Below are 20,615 nucleotides of genomic sequence, written 5' to 3'. Positions count from 1 at the left end.
CACTCTTATAAGCATTTGATGCTTGGGATCGTCGTAGGGAGACTATGCCAATACTTGAAACACTCTTATAAGAAAATGCAGATGCAATACATGACAAATTGTACAACTTTTAGTTCTCCTAATATTTGGACTATAAATTCTCAAAGACACTTGCAAGTGATTCCAATGTCATTATATCTACCAGAACACTTTCCTAGATTCTATCCAGTGGCTCCCATAATATATTGTATGTTATCTAGTTGTTGTTTATGTCATACATTCTCTTTCTAAATCCACACCTCCTTCTATTTCTAAGGTAGATCCTTCTCCTTCACTCTCATGCCTTAAATTTTGATTATTGAACTTCTAAAAAATCAACTTCACATTGTGTTATAACTCTGGCATAGGTGTTTGATCATTGATAGCTTTCATTTCAGCATTCAAGTTTTCAAGATTGGTCAACACCCTCACTTGCAGACCTCTCATGTCAAGCACTTTTTGTACTATTTCAACACCATGTTCTTTCTTTTGAGCTAACAGTTCTTCAGGTGCATTTTCTTGTAAAACATTAATTTTGTTGAACAATTGTAAACTCTTAGAAAGTGCATTGTTGTTTTCATGTATGTATGTATATATGTATGTATGTATATATATGTATGTTTGTATATGTATGTATGTATGTATATACATATGTTTGTGTATATATGTGTATATATACATACATATACACACATATAAGTGTGTTTATGTATGTATGTATGTATATATATAGAGAGATCTTGTGGATTGTGGATTATGGATTATAAACAAAAAGGATAAGAAAGCATGACAATAATCATTCCCCATTTGTTTTGATTGATTGTAGAAAGTTGTGTGCGGAAGAGGGTGAAGAGCTCCAAATGAGGGTGGAAAGCTCCCAATGTTGGTGGAGATTAGTGGAGATCTAGGATTTTATTGTCATTTCCTTTATGATCATTGCATTTTGTTGTCGTGTCGTGCCCTTGTGATCTCTATGCCCTTTCTCTACGATTTTCTTCAAGGGGAGAAGAGGTACCTATGTAAATGTTGTCTTTTTTCCTTCTAAACATGTATGTATTGTTCATATATAATAGATTTGGTCAGATTCAAGGATAACTGATTATAATGATTGTATGCATATGTGCATGTATGTATGTATATCAATTCACTATGTGAACTGCTTTACATGCATACATACACACTTGCAAAGTACTTGTGCTAAATTAAATTAATCATTCATGTCTTGAATTCACACAAAAAATTATCCTTGCATTCAATTGAAACTATTCATACCAAACTAAGCATGCAAAAATATGTACTTACATATTATATTATCTCTTGGTGATTGAGTAAAGATCTCATGCATAATATCCTCCAAGTAATGATCGGATGTATTCACACTAAGTCATAATAAGATCGAGCATATGATCCATTTATGTTACTTCATACTTGTTTTATTGAACATTTTGTTTAACATAATCAGTAATACGAGAATTATACAGCTACAGCTAGTACTCTTGTTTATTTTATTTAATCATATACTTTTAAGATTATTATTTTTCTTAAAATTAGATTGTATATTTTTAATAGGCCATATGGAGGATTGCGTAAAATAAAAGACCATATGTAGGTCATGAAATGATGTGTATGTAATTCATGTCTATACTTGACCATATGCATGTTAGAAAATAAGGGTTGCATGCAACTCTAGTCCCTGGCTATGGTGGGGTAGAAAGAAGTCGTGTATGGATAGATTTAGGAAATCAAAGATAACAATAATGTCCAGAGGAAGGAAATGATAGAGGGTAATATCTAGAAACAAATGCAGGAAATTATAATCAATCATTGTTGATATCGTTGAAATAAAATGCAAATAACTATAGATGTGAATTTTACTAACATAGAATGTTCTCCATGTCCCAAAAAAGTAAAGGGCTTTTATAGATCATGTACAATTGCTCACTCAATGGCGAATACTTGCTCCATTGGTAGAAGAAACTTCTGTAACTATGGGTTTTTTCATGAAAAGTGTATGATAGACATAAATACCTTTGGCCTATGATCATTAGATATGAATCCATATAAGTTGTTTGTAAAACAACATCACAATAATTTTATTCAAATATCATCTCAGGCTTTTATCTTCTAAGCTAGTAGGGATTCTGAGTGAGTAGGGATATTATAATTTTGATAGTGGAGATGTTAGTTAGTCTCCAAGAATGACACACAAGCCAGAAGTATATCTCTATGGCTCCATTATAGTATCATCTTATTGATAAAGTAGTATTAATTCCAAATAGTCCACAAGTTTGAATACCTCTCATGGTATGAGTGTTTTGTATGAGTGTAATTTATCATTTGGATAAATCTCTAGAACTACTGTGCAGTTTGATAAAATAATAATGATGGACAAAGTGTGATAATTGAAAGATCAGATTTTGATTACTCAACTGCTCAATTTCTTGAGTTATCATCATGAGCCACTACACAGAGCCATTATCATCATGAGTAGACTCACTCTCCTTAGACGAGTTCAATTGAAACTATTCATATCAAACTAAGTATGCAGAAATCTGTACTTATAGATTATATTATTTCTTAGTGATTGAGTAAAGATCATATACAGTTTTCTAAGGTGATAAAATTGCATATGCGGATGTATGTATGTATGTGTATATGTATGTATGTATATATGTATGTATGTATATGTATGTATATATGTATGTATATATGTATGTATGTATGTATATATGTATGTATATATATGTATGTATGTATGTATATACATATATATATGTGTGTGTGTGTATGTACATACACACACAGATGTGTGTGTCTATGTATGTATGTATATATTCAAAGAAATCTTGTAGATTGCGGAGATCAATGGAGATCTAGAATTTCATTGTCGTGCCCTTGTGATCGTTGTATTTCATTGTCGTTCCCTTGTGATATCTACATCTTGTTGTCATGCCCTTATCATCTCTGTATATGTATGTGTGTGTGTGTGTGTGTGTGTGTGTGTGTGTGTGTGTGTGTATCTATATATGTGTGTATATATACATATATATACATATGTATATGTATATATACATATGTATATGTATATATACATATGTATATGTATATATACATATATATACAAACATACACACACACACGTGTGTGTTTATGTATGTATTTATGTATATAAATAGAGATCATTGTATATATACATACATACATAGACACACACATATGTGTGTATGTATGTATGTATATATAAAGACATACACATAAAGAGAAGCTTCTCTAATCACTTGTTGGGGGAAATATAAAGAGATGCATGTTTATAAGGGAAATAAAATAACATTTACATAGGTAACTCTTCTCCCCTTGAAGAAAATTGTAGAGCAAGGGCACGGAGATCACAATGGCACGACATGACAAAGAAATCATAGAGAAAGGGCACAAAGATCACAAGGGCACGATAACAAAATGCAGAGATCACAAGAGCACGACAATGAAATGCAACGATCACAAGGGCATGACAACAAAATCCTAGATCTCCATTGATCTCCACCAAGGGCACAAAAATGAAATGCACAGATCATAAGGGCACAAAAATAAAATGCAGTGATCACAAGGGCACGACAATAAAATATCCACCAACATTCAGAGCTTAGACCTCTCCACCAACATTCAGAGATCTACACCCTCTTTCATGTAGAACTCTCCACAATCAAAACAAATGTGGAATGATTTATGTCGAGTTTTCTTTCTTTTGTTTATATCTAAAATCAACTTCACATTGTGTTGTAACTCTAGCATAGGTGTTTGATCCTCAATAGCTTTCATTTTTGCATTCAAGTTTTTTCCTCTTCATTATATGTTTGGTTTAGCAATGATTTCCTCTAGTTTGATTACAGTGCATCTCAACTAGTTACTCCAATGATGCAATCACCCATCTATCTCTAGATTATGAAATAACTTATTGTTTTATAGAATCTAGATAGATAATGAGAGTTCCAAAGAAATAAAACTGAAGATCATCATGTATGCATCCCACTTTAGGGAAAAATTGGATGTCATGTTCTTGTGCATATATTTCAATCACTTCCTTCAAACTCAAATGAGGTGCACCCATCAAATTATTCAGGTGAATCTCACTACCCATGGAAGTTGAGGCTTATTATTGAGCATATGTTGTTGCTTCTTGTTGTTGTTGAAGTGCCTCAAATTGGTACTACTTTGTCAGCCTAACATAGCTTACATTCTCTCTAGCCCTATGTTGTTCCACAATCGTACCCTCTACAAATTGATTTATCATTTTAAGGGTTGCATTTAGCTGACTTCTTATCCTCTCATTAGCAAGAAGCTCAAGGAAAAATAGTCCTTTCCACCCTAAAAACCACTTTGTTACTTCATTAAAATCACGACTTGAACAAAGCCAATGATACAAAACCTATTGCCACTTTGGAAAAAATGTTGCCTCCAACATTGCAACCATATGATAAATGGGAATAACACATGCCCAAGCCATAACCCAGTTAAATTGGTCTAGTTGCTGGTTAGCCGGGTTGATTACAAATTCTTGTAGAATTGTCATTAGATTAGGTATGATAAAATAAACAATCAGTTGTTCCTGGCTAGCAGGATCAAATACAGTTTTCCAAGGTGATAAAATTGCATATGTAGATGCATCACTTGCATGCTAGGCATGAAGCATATTCCCCAATTTATAACGAATTGTTGGATATAAAGGTTGCATACGCTGGCCCAACAATGAAAGCCAAAGATGTAACCATGCATGTATTGGCCTAGTCTCCTTGCAAGGATCCCAAGTATCTATTGTTGCTATTAATTTGAGCATCACTATAAAAATGTACACTCGAAAGTGTCCCACTCTAAACCCTTCTATGCAAACGATTCCATGAGTTCGGAATGCTTGGATGTCGGCTTAGAGCTCCCTATCCATGAAGTGCAAGAGAGTGTATCTCAAGTTCAAGGGCTCTCAGATGAGCCTTAGAGATACTCTTCTTGCTAGTAAACCATGCAATGGGAGGTTCCAAAGACAACATGCAAGAATGCAAATGTCCCAAGGAGTTCCTCAAGAATGCAATGCAAATGAAAATTAAACTAGAATGAGATGCAAAGTGGAGCTATGCTGAAACATGTATGAGAGTGTTACAATACCATTATTAAGCTATGTGAGATTAAGCTACATGTATAAATAAAAACTAAGCTAAGCTAGAATGCCATGATGCCATGGATGAGAGAATGTAGACAAGAAATAGAAGTTCTCCACAAAGCTCCAAAGAAACCTGTTAGAAAACCTGCAGCATAACAATATTCAAAATGAGGATTGGATTGAGGGGGAAAGCTCTCTCCCTTTTAAAGTTGTATGGATGGTAGAGATCAAGATGAAGATGGTGGATGATCAACGGTGGAATTTGAAAAGATGAGTGATCCATGTGCACACACAAGTGAACCAATAGAATATAAGTTAACTTGTCATATAAGACAAAAGTCACAAAGCTTTTTCTTTTAATTGCAAAATAGAAAAAGGACTTTATGTGTGCACTTTAAGTGAGTTAGAAGAATGAGGTGCTTTATTTAATTAAAAGGGGACATGTTCTTTTAATCAAATAATGAACTTAGGATAGCATAGTCAAACTATAGGTTATAATCAAATAAATTGATTATTAGCAATTTGGTCTAGGTAAATGATTAAATTAATTTAGCCAAAATGTTGAAAAGGGGGCTAATAGTCTAGATGACCATTTTTAGGTGATTACATTTGCCCCTCTTTGACTAATGCGTGATCGATCTGGGAACGCATTATGTCAAAGAAAATAGAAAGTCAAGTAGGCGGTGATGGATATAGATATCTGATTTCAAAGAATGAAATGCAAAAATAGATAGCAAGTCCTGAATGCACAGCCTGATAGTGGTAGTACTGAACACTAGGAAGATGATATTAGGATCTGAAAAGAATTCTAACACCTAGAAAAGTGAATAGATCGAGAGCAAGTGATAAGGTCAAACAAATGCTCCTAAGAAATAGATAGCTGTAACAATCAACAATAGAGTATTTCTGCCCCCTCGGGATTGAAATTGAAATGAGGTAAGGGGATGAAAAAATTGGCTAGACATGAGAAAATTAGAATATAGCAATGTCCAAGATGACAAATAGATGATTAGAACCCAAGAATGACTATAAAAAAATTGATAAAATGCCCTAGTTTGACTAGAGTTGACCTTGAAGGATATAGCATAAAAATTAGGTCGAAACGAGTAGAAAGGTGATTTTAGACATGAACCAGTTAATTGAAGTAGATATGAAGTATGAAAATAATGAAGACATGAAGAAATGAAGATGCCCCAGTGATGATTTAGAGATTAGACCTCAAAAGGTCAGCTAACTGCTCAGAAGAAAGTAGAGTTTTAAAAGACAATTTTGACCATCAAGATGAACTCGAATTTGGATTTCAATCCCGAAAATGAATCTAGGACATTGAAATTATTTAAGAGGTCAAAACTTTATATAATGTGATGATAAGATAGAAAAGAGATGAAGTGAAAGATTAAGAAGGTGAAAAGACATGAACAAGAAGAAAATAAAGAAATATATGAAAAGAGTTAGTTGATATGTCCACAAAAAGATGAAGAGAGAGCTCTCCCCATATGCAAGAATGCAAGACTAATCTAGAAAATGAACCTAAAATGCAAGCTAATATGCAAAGTGGTTTACTAGCAAGAAGTGCATAACATTTAGACTCTTAATTTCATCATTGGGCATTTATTAGGGACATCATGAGATCATACAACCATCACTAGTATAACTATGAGGATATGAATATGATCGATATTAGATAGGTATGTGAAAATCCAATCTAAGCATAAGAGACATGTAAGTCAAGATAACTACATGATTAGATTCCCTAAGTTTAATTTAGCAAGATTACACCTGTATCAAGGCATAAGCGCCAGGATAATCCCTGAGTGTGGTCTTGCAAAACAGTCAAGGATGATACATTTGTAAGTCAAAATGTTGGATAGGGCAAGCATAAATGCTTACAACACTATAGACAAACAAAGTATACCCACAAGCAGAAATCAAGAAAACATGCCCCATGCCCCTAGTCTTCTAGTCAATGACATCCTTGAAAGACTATTAGGGATGGAACATATAGTAAAGAAATCATCATAGTAAGAACACAAAGTAGATAAAGGTCAGCATAACTCAGTCGTTTAAGTGTTTAAAGTGCGTGTGTGTAAGTCACTTGGCTATTTCTTCAAGACTTGATTCTGATAGTGAGAAATATTGCGACATCAAAGATTGTAGGTAAACTATCTGAAAAGTGTTGAGAAACACTTGATGTCAAAGTGGGTGAGGGTAGTGTTGAGAAACACTATTTTGTGAGTTGTCAAAGAAACCCTAATGCACAAGAATACCTCAATAGGTTAAGTAGCTATGCCCTCGAGATGAGGACAAGAAACAATTCCAAGCCAAGAAATGTGTAGTGAAGTGGGTGATTGAGACTGATAGACATAGGTGCAAGGGTTTCAAGTAGCGCCTATTTCCAGGTTTTCACTAAGATAATCTTTTTTTAGGACATTTTTTCATTTTTAGGATTTTTTCAGCATCATATATGATTTTTTGGATTTTTTAAAATAATTTAGAGATCACTAGTTCTCAAGCAAGATCACATCATTTTCTCCCAATGTCTAGCAAGGTATAGGACACGATGGAGAAACAAGCCGATAGATAAGCAAAGATGCATAAGAAAGGAATGTGAAGCAAGTGAAAGTGATCCTCAAGAACTGACTCCTCAAGAGTACCCAAGCTAGGGAAAGAGGTGAAATAGTCATATGAAGCATGTTTTGAATAAGCAATGGAAGTAATGAGAAAGATAGCGTGTAGGATAAGCGGTGAAGCCAACAAGTGAGATAGCATATAAGATAAGCGATGGAAGCTAATGAGTAAGATAGCATGAAAGTGTGTAATCCAAAAGAGTAGCCATGTCAAGAGACCTATGAGAACCATGTTTCATTTATTATGATCAAGACCAAGGGGTCAACTAGATAGTATAGCAATGGGATAGAGCAATAAGAATAAAGCTCAAGATAGAGGCTATGAGTGAATGGGAGAGCATAATAGAAAATCTAGTGGATCAGATAGCCAATATGCAAAGATAGCTCAACATTGTCAAGATCAAAGAGAGAAGAGGGGATAGATGGATGATGAAAGAATTATGCATGATGCCTGTTTGCTAGGTTTTCATTATGGTACTTATCTAAGGTGCCACAAGAAGTAGTTTTCACCATAAGATAAATTTATTTCTCTTTACTTTTGCTACCAAGGTGCCACAAGATGTGGTTTTCACTAAGGCACATTTTCATTTTTTTCATTTTTTCTATTTTTTCTTCTTTTTTAAAATTTTTTTTAGAAAGAGCTAAAGCTGTTTGAATGTAGATAATGCTCTTATAGAAAAGATAAGTCATGATACGCGAAGACCATAGAAAGGTATGCTCAAAGATGTTGATAGGGTGATGAAAGAGAAATGGTAATAGGAAGAGTATATGGAGGATAATAGTTCATGTATAGAAAGTTAGTGTAATCTTTAGAGGATTTCATGAGGGTAGTTGAAATATTGTACAAGATCAACATTGACACACACCTTAAAGGGTATTGGAATGATGGAGGAATCATGGATGAAGTAGCTTGAGGTTTAGATGTATGAGGTGGTAGAAGAGATTTGGAAAAAAGTGGAGTGGAAGGCTTTGGAATAATTTTAGGAAGATTTTTGAAAGAAGATGGAATGGAAGCCTTTGGAAGCTTAAATGTCAACTTTGAAATATTTTCAATATTCAAGTCTTTTAAAAGAGACTTGGGAATCCACATAGCTTTAGATTTTCCTCATTCTTTGGGTGCTTGAGAGTGCATTTGTATAATGATGGATTTAGGAACCCATATTTTCTTTGGTTTAGCTCTTTGAGTAGTGGACCTTTGCGGTCTCTTTTGTGCATTCTCCTTCTTAGCATTCACATGTCGATTAGATGGGACATAGTGATCTTTCTTTTTCAATGGATTCTTATGTTCATTCTTACTTCCAAAGTGAAATGTCCCCTTTTCTGATTTGATATGGTATTTCACGCCTCTAATCAGATTTTCAAAATCAAACAACTGATATCACAAAGATCCTCCAAATTTCTCAAGAAACCCCAGATCGGGTATGCCAGAAATGGTGCCAAAAGCTTCACAGCTTCACCTATTATTAATAAATCTGAAAATGGACATTTTTACAGAAATTTCAGCAGCATAACAGCCTACAAAATGAAATTTTCAGATCTATATAGCCTTTACACAGCAGCTCACAAATGTAGGACAAAAACTACGCTCATCGGGCTCCCGAAATTAACACAAAAATGCCCGAAAACACCACAAAAACACTGATAAACTATCTCAAAAGTTTAATCACATCCCAATACATATATTCAGCTCTATTTTAACAGCTTAAAGTCTGAAATATAGTAGCAACCAAAACTGATATGAAATGCTCAACTGAAAACACCAAACTCATGCAAAAAACACACCCAAAAACCCACAAATCTACATTGTTCAGCACAAAGGCAAAATCTGTATGAGCATGCACATGGAATGGCTTCAAACTCCTATCCTTAGCCTTCCTAGAAACCTGCAAACTCCCATTCTTGGGTCTCCTCCTCCACAGGTTTGGCAGCCTCTGAAGAATAACAAAGAAATCCGCAAAATCAAGTTCTGGAATGAGCCCAAAATGCCTCCAAACCCCTTAAAAGAGGGCATAACTGTAACTCACGTCCAAGTGAGGTTAATGAAACTTATTTTAATAATAATTTTCATTTATTAGTCCAACGGTTTCCAAAGATTAACCCCCTTTTTCCGAAACTTCACTTTCTTGGGCCTGCCTGCCTTAGCAAAGATTTTCTTTTTTAATTATTTGAAAAGGGGACATGACAAGTCCTCCCCTCCCAATCATTGCTTGTCCTCAAGCAATGGCTGAACAATAAACCAATCAATCCACCTGGATCCCAAATGTAGTCATGAACTATACTACTACCAATTAACACAGGCTCCTGCAATATCCTCTGCAATATGACCAAGAGGAATCCATAATCAAATTGACAATTATAGCTCAACCAAACTCTGAAATCACCACTACCAAAATCAAAAACCCATGAGGCACAAACTCTTAGAACATCAGAACCCAAGTAAAGTGGACAAATCAAACTACCAACACAATAAATACCATCAACGCATCCCACTGGCCTATATGGAATGTACAATCCAACTCTGCAACAATGGTGAACCCTCTCGAATGAAACTGTACCAAGTATGGAGAATCCACACACTGTACAACTCCTGCAGTCAACACAACTCTGCAAATCATCGGCCACTATCTCATAACCATAACTCCCATACACTGCTGATGGTGAAAAGACATTACAAGATAAAGAGTAAGAAATGGAATCCAAACCAAATTTGTCTGCCATCAACTCCTCAGCACAAGGATCAAATGCTAACTGATGTACATACCCTGCAATATAATGTTGATAAAAAAAACCAACCTCAGTCAACAGCTCACCATGAAGAAGTGATACAACCCACTGTGACTGATCACCAGCTAAGTCAAGAGATGTCATAGCCAAAGGAGTAGAATCAATAACAACACCTGCTAAAGCATCACTCCAAAACTTCTGCTCTAAGTCATGTATTATCAACCTATCAATTGCAGGACCTATCACCATGTCATGCCCATCACAACTCTCATCCTGAGGCATCAAACTATCCCATAACTGATGATAAGCACTAGGAACCAAAGTACATCTCTGTATCATCATCTCATCAACATGGTCATCAAAGGTAGATAGATGAGCATACCTCACAGTGTAATGCCGATAGAATGCACCAATCTCAGTCAGTGGCTTAGACTGCAATCTAGATGTAACTAACTGCAATCGATCATTAACCAAGTTGGAACTGACTACTACCTCTGAAGACATTGCGAAGGGAGTAGTATTACTAGTAGGAACCATGCCAACTATCAGCTCACCAACGTCACACATGGTCTTTGATACAACATCTCTAGTCTTCGTGCCACTAGTACTAGAGGTCACCACCATGTCAGGCACACCACAAAAATCTGCTACAGCACCCAACTCAATTGAACCTGACTCTAGTGGGAATGAACCTGATATGCCAATGTTAGTATCAAGGATGGATGCATCCCCATCTCCACTGTCTCTAACAATCTCGGCCATGGACATCCTCGGATCACCAAACACCATAGCTTGTGACTGTATAGAATTAGGTAAAGACTGTAGTCGCTCTAACTCCATGGTCACCTTAGCCAAATGAAACTGTGACTCCTTGAGAGCCAACTGTGTACTCTCAAGAATCTCAGAAGTCACCTCAAGCTGCTCAGTAAGATCACTCACCTCATCTTCCTTGACCAACAATGCATCATATGTTGTACTACCCCACTCCATAAGATAATCTCTGTCAGCTACCAACTGCATAGAATTCTGTCTCAAAATCCGAATAGCCTCCCATAAAGAGTGGATCTCTGTCAAGGAAAGATAACTTCCTTCCTGCTCATCACTAGTAGGAGAACCCCATCCATAAACTGCTAACAACTGACGAGAAGCATCAAAATGTTGGCAAGTGATAGCAATGTCTCGGTCACTAACTCTCAACTGATTAGACACATGATGGCACTTGCTTGACTGTCTCCTACAAACCTCCTCTGATGCACTGTCTAAAGGAGTATCCTCACAGTTACTAGTCTCTAGAGTATTACCATCCATGTCCTGTGAATCAACTCTAAAGCTCATATCAACATACGGAGTATCAAAAACTATAGCACTGCTTTCCAACTCCTCTGTACCCAAAGAAACTAAGTCTTCAAAATTGCCCACTGCATCCTCCTGGATGTCATCAATGCCAATATGATCCTGGGACTCATCTGTACACACTGCCAAATATGAAAGATCATCAACACATTCCAGCAAGTATGGTCGACTGGATATATGAACAAAGCCCAACACCGGTGTATAAAAACTAATACCAACATCGGACAAGCTACTAGCACAAGAAAAGACAACACCGTGCAATCTGCTAATCAAATCCATGATAGCACCCAAACAAAAATTGCTACCAAAAAGTGTTAAAGATCTCCTTTCAACTAAATCTCAAATGCCAATATAACAATCTTGAGTCCATATCTGTAAACTAGAATTAGCTGGTAACTCAAGCAAAATCCTCACTTGAGTAATATGACCAATACCAACTAACTCCACATACCTATCATGATGAGATAATGAAGTCAAAATACTATCTTCACTCACCTTCAGCTGGCAGGATAAATCATGTGAAGTACTACCTGCCTCAACCTCATGTGATGAAGCATCTAACTGTGCCTGGTACTCTTTCTCAACAAAGTCATGAATGCTCAATGTCTGCTCATCTCTACCAGGTATCTCACCATCTTGCACAACAAAATCCTCATAATCATCATCTGAACCCACTACACTGTAGTCACTGCCTGTTGTAAGTATACCATCCTGAATTCCTGTGGCATCACCCTTTGACAACCTGTAAACAATTGTCTCAATTTGAGTATCAAGTTGATCGTTACTATCAATCTGTGTAATATCCTTTCCCACCACCTCTTGTGGCAAAGTAGAATCTGAGACCTCTACCTGGCTATCAGCTAGTTTCTCAAACTCCTCATGCAAGTTCTTGGGAATTATGTCATCTGTCTTGTGATAAAATCTGCCAAATAGAAATCCAGTCAACTTATCCACCTTAGCTGGGTCGGACAACATGTCATTCATTATACGGTGGTGCTCAACCAACTGTTTAGACATGTCATGGCTTATTTTCATAAGTTCATCTCGAATGTCTAAATAACCATCCTTTCTACTGCTTTGACTCTGGATATCAATTGTCCAAGATTGTGTCCTCTGAGACTCTGTACTATACATGTCCATTCTGGATAAAGTAGAGTGTAACCTCAATAGGATATAACTTCTTCAAACACCAAGAACTAACATGCAAATGATTAGAAGTAGCATGCAACCATAGATTTTGACATGCAACTGATTAGAAGCAACATGCAACCACCAAATTATGACATGCAAGATTTGGGTAGTTGTCAAAAATGACATGCAAGATCTGGGTAGTTGTCAAAACTGACATGCAAGATCTGGGTAGTTGTCAAAACTGACATGCAAACTTTTACAACCACCAAATTCACCAAGAACTAACATGAAAATGATTAGAAGTAGCATGCAACTGATTAGAAGCAACATGCAACCACCAAATTATGACATGCAAGATCTAGGTAGTTGTCAAAAATGCAAGATCTGGGTAGTTGTCAAAATTGACATGCAAACTTCTACAACCACCAAATTCACCAAAAACTAACATGAAAATGATTAGAAGTAGCATGCAACTATAAATTTTGACATGCAGCTGATTAGAAGCAACATGCAACTATAAATTATGACATGCAAGATTTGGGTAGTTCTAAAAACTGAAATGCAAGATCTGGGTAGTTGTCAAAACTGACCTGCAACTTCTACAAACCCTCAGGCTGGCAAGATCATGGCTCTGATACCACTGAAATGTCCCCTTTTCTGATTTGATATGGTATTTCATGCCTCTAATCAGATTTTCAAAATCAAACAACTGATATCACAAAGATCCTCCAAATTTCTCAAGAAACCCCAAATCGGGTATGCCAGAAATGGTGCCAAAAGCTTCATAGCTTCACCTATTATTAATAAATCTGAAAATGGAAATTTTTATAGAAATTTCAGCAGCATAACAGCCTACAAAATGAAATTTTTAGATCTATATAGCCTTTACACAGCAGCTCACAAATGTAGGACAAAAACTACGCTCATCGGGCTCCCGAAATTAACACAAAAATGCCCGGAAACACCACAAAAACACTGATAAACTATCTCAAAAGTTTAATCACGTCCCAATACATATATTCAGCTCTATTTTAACAGCTTAAAGTCTGAAATACAGCAGCAACCAAAACTGATATGAAATGCTCAACTGAAAACACCAAACCCATGCAAAAAACACACCCAAAAACTCACAAATCTACATTGTTCAGCACAAAGGCAAACTCTGTATGAGCATGCACATGGAATGGCTTCAAACTCCCATCCTTAGCCTTCTTAGAAACCTATAAACTCCCATTCTTGGGTCTCCCTGGAAACCTGCAAACTCCCGTTCTTGGGTCTCCTCCTCCACAGGTTTGGCAGCCTCTGAAGAATAACAAAGAAATCCGCAAAATCAAGTTCTGGAATGAGCCCAAAATGCCTCCAAACCCCTTAAAAGAGGGCATAACTGTAACTCACGTCCAAGAGAGGTTAATGAAACTTATTTTAATAATAATTTTCATTTATTAGTCCAACGGTTTCCAAAGATTAACCCCCTTTTTCCGAAACTTCACTTTCTTGGGCCTGCCTGCCTTAGCAAAGATTTTCTTTTTTAATTATTTGAAAAGGCGACATGACACAAAGGACTTGGGATTTGTGGATGAATAAGGATGATATGACTCGTTTAGATGTATAGATGGGTGAAAAGTCATCAAGGATGAGTGTCTTTGTTGATCTTGAGGTATTATAGGAGAGCTAGGGAATGAGCTATGAGTGAATGTAAGAGATGGAGGAACATAAGGCCCCAATATGGATGGAAGGTTTGAATGCTTTAGCTTATATGGATAAGGATTTAGAAGATGCAAAGGGATAGTGGGAAGGGATATCAACATCTTTAGAATGAGCAACATGGTCAAAGCCATCAATATACTCATGAGTACCTTTGATAGGAACAACATTTTTAATAGTAGCACTTGAAGCTTGAGCACAATTTTGAAGTGGATATGGAGAAGTAGAACATGAGGGGATGCTTTGATCTTGACAAGTAGCCTTGGATGGCATATGAAGAGAACTTTTCTCATAATTTTCAGTAAGCTCAAGGGAGATAATGGAAGTGGTATGTTCATCATACTTAGGAGGTGGACAAGTTATAGGATATGGAGGGGGAAAATCTTGAAAGAGATGAAAGGGTGCTTGATCTTGATCTTTCTTGAAATTTATAGCTTCTTCTTTTTGAGAGTCCTCTTGACATGGAGCCACTTCCAAGGACAAGGGAGAATGAAGAGTGAATAGAGTAGTGTTTGGATTAGGCATAGTAGTGCATGAAGGTTGAGGATGTTTAGGATTAGTAGCATGGAAAAGGTTTGCAGCCAAGTGAAGGTTAGCTTGAGTTTCTTTTAGAGATAGCCCTTGATGATACACATAGTCAATGTGGAAAGCATTAGGTTCTTTATTTGATGGAGGCATGTTGGAAAGATTTGAAGTGTTGGGAGATGCACGAGTGTTGGAAGAAGTGGAAGATGTAATAGAGCTGCTACTAGACATAGGTTCATTAATGTAATCTTTCTCAAGAGAAGTATCTTCACCACATGAGTCACTAAAGGTTCCAAGATCAACAATCTCATCATCAATGAGATCTTGGATTTTATGTTTCAGCTCTATACAATCAAAAGTAGCATGGTCATTAGATTGATGATAAGCACAATAATCATCCAAGAAAGGATTTCCATAGGAGTTAGACTTAGGCAACATGATGATCTTATTGCCAAGAAGTTTTTGCAAAGCGTCATCATAAGAATTTTCCAAGGGAGCAAAAGTTCTATTAGAAACATGTCTAGGATCTTCCTTTTGTTTCTCAAGTGAATATAATGCATTAATTTCTTCATCATTTTCTTGGTCAAAGATAGGTTTATCATGATATTTTGGCCTAGGCTCAAAGGAGGTATCACTTGCTTTCTCTCTAAGGAGGTCTTTAGATCTAGAAGATGAAGATATTTGATGTCTTGAAGTAGAGCATGTAGACCTAGAAGAAGAGGATGACCTCAAAGAAGGTGACTCACATGCATGTAAAGACCTTAAGGAAGATTCATGTAATGATGTAATCTTCTCCTCTAACCTTTTCTCAAGTTTAGACTTCATTTCTATCATGCGCTTAGAGAGATGAAGGTAAGAAAGATCATTTGTCTCTTCTGGTTCTTTGTATTGTGCATATAGATCTTGAAACTCTTTAGTGACATGGAGGATATCATGATCATCTATATTCGATTGAAGTTTGGTAGCACAAGGTTTAGATCCCATAGTTTTAGATGCAAAGGCAAGCATAAAAGAGCCTAGAAGATAACTTGATGTTGAAACTATAGGAGGTAGAGTGTTCACTTGCCAAGATAGTAGAGAGAGATTAAAGAGACTTGTCAAACAATATGTCCAAGAAACTTACGACATGAATGACTCAAGTCAATAGCTAGGAAAGATGCCCAAATAGCCAAATAGATAGAGCAAGCAGGGTGACAAGTGAACAACTTTCCCAACCCAAGAGTGTAGTCAAGAAATCAAGGTAACCATTTTAGCAAAAGGATAACTAGCAAGCATGCATAGACCATGAAGACAAAAAGACCAAGAGCACTAAGAACAAAGAGCCACTTTAAGCATGTTTAAGCACTAGAGACATAACAAATCATAGCCAAATGATGAAACCCCCCTTAGTAAGTAACACAAGAAAATATTTGCACTTGACATTTTGACTTGGTTGACAAAGTTTGACAATAATTGATAGCATAAAAAATTTGATGTTCAAAAGGAATTTCTTTCCAAGCAAAATAGTGACACATGGAGTAGTCTTCAAACAATCAAGCAAGGGACAAAGAAACCTTGCATGATACAAGCATATTAATCACCTAAAAATGGTCATCTAGACTATTAGCCCCCTTTTCAACATTTTGGCTAAATTAATTTAATCATTTACCTAGACCAAATTGCTAATAATCAATTTATTTGATTATAACCTATAGTTTGACTATGCTATCCTAAGTTCATTATTTGATTAAAAGAACATGTCCCCTTTTAATTAAATAAAAGACCCCATTCTTCTAACCCACTTAAAGTGCACACATAAAGTCCTTTTTCTATTTTGCAATTAAAAGAAAAGGCTTTGTGACTTTTGTCTTATATGACAAGTCAACTTATATTCTATTGGTTGACTTGTGTGTGCACATGGATCACTCCTCTTTTTGAATTTCACTGTTGATCATCCACCATCTTCATCTTGATCTCTACCGTCCATACATCTTTAAAAGGGAGAGAGCTTTCCCCCTCAATCCATCCTCATTTTGAATATTGTTATGCTGCAATTTTTCTAACAGGTTTCTTTGGAGCTTTGTGGAGAACTTCTATTTCTTGTCTACATTCTCTCATACCATAGCATTTTAGCTTAGATTCATGTTGCATGTTAGTTTAGCTTCTATTTTGCAATAATCTATCTCACATAGCTTAATATTTGGATTGTAACACTCTCATACATGTTTTAGCATAGCTCCACTTTGCATCTCATTCTAGCTTAATTTTCATTTGCATTGCATCCTTGAGGAACTCCTTAAGACATTTGCATTCTTGCATCTTGTCTTTGGAACCTTCCATTGCATGGTTTATTAGCAAGAAGAGTATCTTTAAGGCTCATCTGAGAGCTTTCTTATGCTTGAAATATACTCTCTTTCACTCCACGGATAGGGAGCTCTAAGTCGGCATCCAAGCATTCCAACTCATGGAATCGTTTGGATAGAATGGCTTAGAGTGGGACACTTTCAAGTGTACACTATATGATCCAGAATGTTATGAAGTATTGAAGCTAGTAGCAACTTATCCCATGTCTTCAAAAAACTTAGCATAGGTTTGGGGTCCCTTGGCTCCTAGGAATTTATACCATAGGTTCAGGTTGGTAACTCCTTACACTCAACTCTTCACAGAATTTATTCTCACTGCCACAATGACATTACCTCTAAACCATTCAAAGGATGTTGAAGTGATTCCCAACCTTGAAACACTCTTATAAGCAATGGCAAAGAAAATGCAAATGAAATACATATATTACTATTATTTATGTATATGTATGTATGTATGTATGTATATATATATATATTTATACATATGTATATGTATATATATGCATGTATATACATACACACACGTGTGTACCAATGTATACATATATACATAGAGATCTTGGCACAACAAAAAAATTGATCCAGCTGCATACATGTACCAAAATCCAAACAGTAAAACAATAAAAATCACTCAACCCGTGCTAAGTGACTTGCCTCAAGATCCTGAACAAAATAATGTAAACTAGAAAAAATAGGTAGAGTTTGCAAGAAATTTTACAAAAACATATCATAGCAGGAAAATTAGTTGTTCCCAACTAGTAGGATCAAATACATTTTTCCAAGGTGATAAAATTGCATATGTAGATGTATGTATGTATATGTATGTATGTATATATCTATGTGTATACGTATGTATTTATATATATGTATGTATGTATGTATGCATGCATGCATATATGTATATATGTATATGTATATGTATGTATATGTGTGTATATATATATACACACACATGCATATACATATATATACATGTATGTGTGTGTCTCTATGTATGTATGTATGTATGTATATAAACAGAGAGATCTTGGCACAACAAAATAATAATAAAACTCACTCAACACATAGCATGGCCATAGATGCGATGGTAACGCCTATTAGTAGGTAGATTCCTCTTTTTCTCTCTCATTTTTCATGTGTTTATTTCACTTGAACTATTATTTCTTAGGGGGCATCTTGTAATATTGGATTCATTTTACGTAGGACATAATCAAGAAATTCTTAGATGTACCCGTGTTAGATGTACATGAATCACTAAAGAATTGTGATGAATTGCTCATGAGAAATGAAGATGGACTTTTCTTGAGAGTAGCAGGAGGTGATGAGGACATTCCAGGTACTTTAAAGATTGATCCTTTCTTAAAGATTTTAGATGTTAACAAGGAATTTGGATGTTAGGGGAGTGGGGCCAAATGAGCTTCCACCTTCACATGGTTGGCTCTGATTAGTAGAGAATATTAAATTATTCTCAAAACCAAGTGAAGCTCAACATTAACCTGTGATTGCATAACAACTAATTGTGTGAATCTCTTAGTTTTAGGCAATACAGAAGGACACCATAGTTCAATATGCAATCTCAATTCATATGCATACAACATCAGGTGGAGCTAAAAAAACCCAACTGGCTTGCATTTTTGTTAGAGGTTTGCATAGACCTATTAAATAAATGTAAATGTGGTAGGTTTTTCCAACACCCCCTAGTGTCCATGCATATAAAACACAGTTACACGTATATTCTCGATTCATAGTGACATTGTCAAGTTTATCAAATCAATGGTATGATGTTAACAAGGAATTTATTAATGGTATGAATGAATTTGAGATGTTAATGGCGAATTTAGATGTTATGGGCGGTGGGGCCAAATGAGCTTCCACCTTCACATGGTTGGCCTTAATTAGTAGAGAATGTTAAACTATTCTTGAAACCAAGTGAAGCTCAACATTAACCTATGATTTCATGACAACTAACTGTGTATGAATCTATTGTTATTCCTCAGACTCCTAGTGCTTCCTGAATTATCAAAGTAAAAAAAAAATTATTTTAGAGCTCATTATAACTAGAGAAGCTAGGTGCCCTATCCATGATTATTAAATCCATAAAAAGAAGGCATTGACTTCACCTATTGAGGAGGGATATCTCGAGACCAAAGGTGGAACCATGCCATGACTAATAAATCCATACAAGAAGACATTGAATTCACCTCGATAACCTACTTTGGAGACCAAAGGTAGTATGGCAATTGTCCATTTGCAATGTCCCTCCCCATGTCCCTCAAGTGATCATGCATTCTTATTAGACCATCTTCGTCCTTCTCAACAAGACATCTGTTGAAAAGAGTTCCCCAACCAAGTGTTCCATAAAACTAAATGTCTCATGTTGTAATGGCTGCACTTCTTTCTCTAATGAAGAAACATGATGCATCCAAGAACATCTCCTTCTCTTGCTTCCCTAGAGCATAATACTAACTTTGAGCCTCTTTGTGATGTCTTCATGGGGAATCATGGAATACTTATTCAACATTTGCCGCCAAATTTTTTAAATAATTTAGCAAGTCATTGCAATTATGATGATCTATTATGACGGATAGTTATCACTCCCATAACATTGTTGTCACATACCTGTCGCTCTTTTGATAGCCTACTCCAATGGTCAGTTGTCGGTCCTATAGCACAAGCATCACAATTGGGATGATAGACTAAAAGCTTAAGTCATTGTATTTGCAACAGTCTACTATCGTAATTGTGACGACATGAAGATGAGCCCTTTCTCTTGTCATCTTCCAAGTTATGACAACTTTTTAGAAGCGTTGCAATTTGTGATAGCAAAAGTATGAAGCTCATCCAATGGGAGCCCATTCATCGTATTCTTACTTGGCAGACAGGTGGCCATCTCAATTGCGATGGTTTGCCATCGTAATTTGGGACCAAATGTAGTAGTGAGAGTTGGATCATGGATTTTCAAGTTGTATCTTTGTATTTGGTCATAACTCGAAAGGCCTTATAGCTCAGCATGTATGTTGATGATTGGATGAATCAATAAAG

This window comes from Cupressus sempervirens, chromosome 4, assembly GCF_028749045.1.
Source record: "Cupressus sempervirens isolate cs-2001-9-10 chromosome 4, ASM2874904v1, whole genome shotgun sequence".
NCBI classification, from domain to species: domain Eukaryota; kingdom Viridiplantae; phylum Streptophyta; class Pinopsida; order Cupressales; family Cupressaceae; genus Cupressus; species Cupressus sempervirens.
This window is presented reverse-complemented; position numbering follows the sequence as displayed.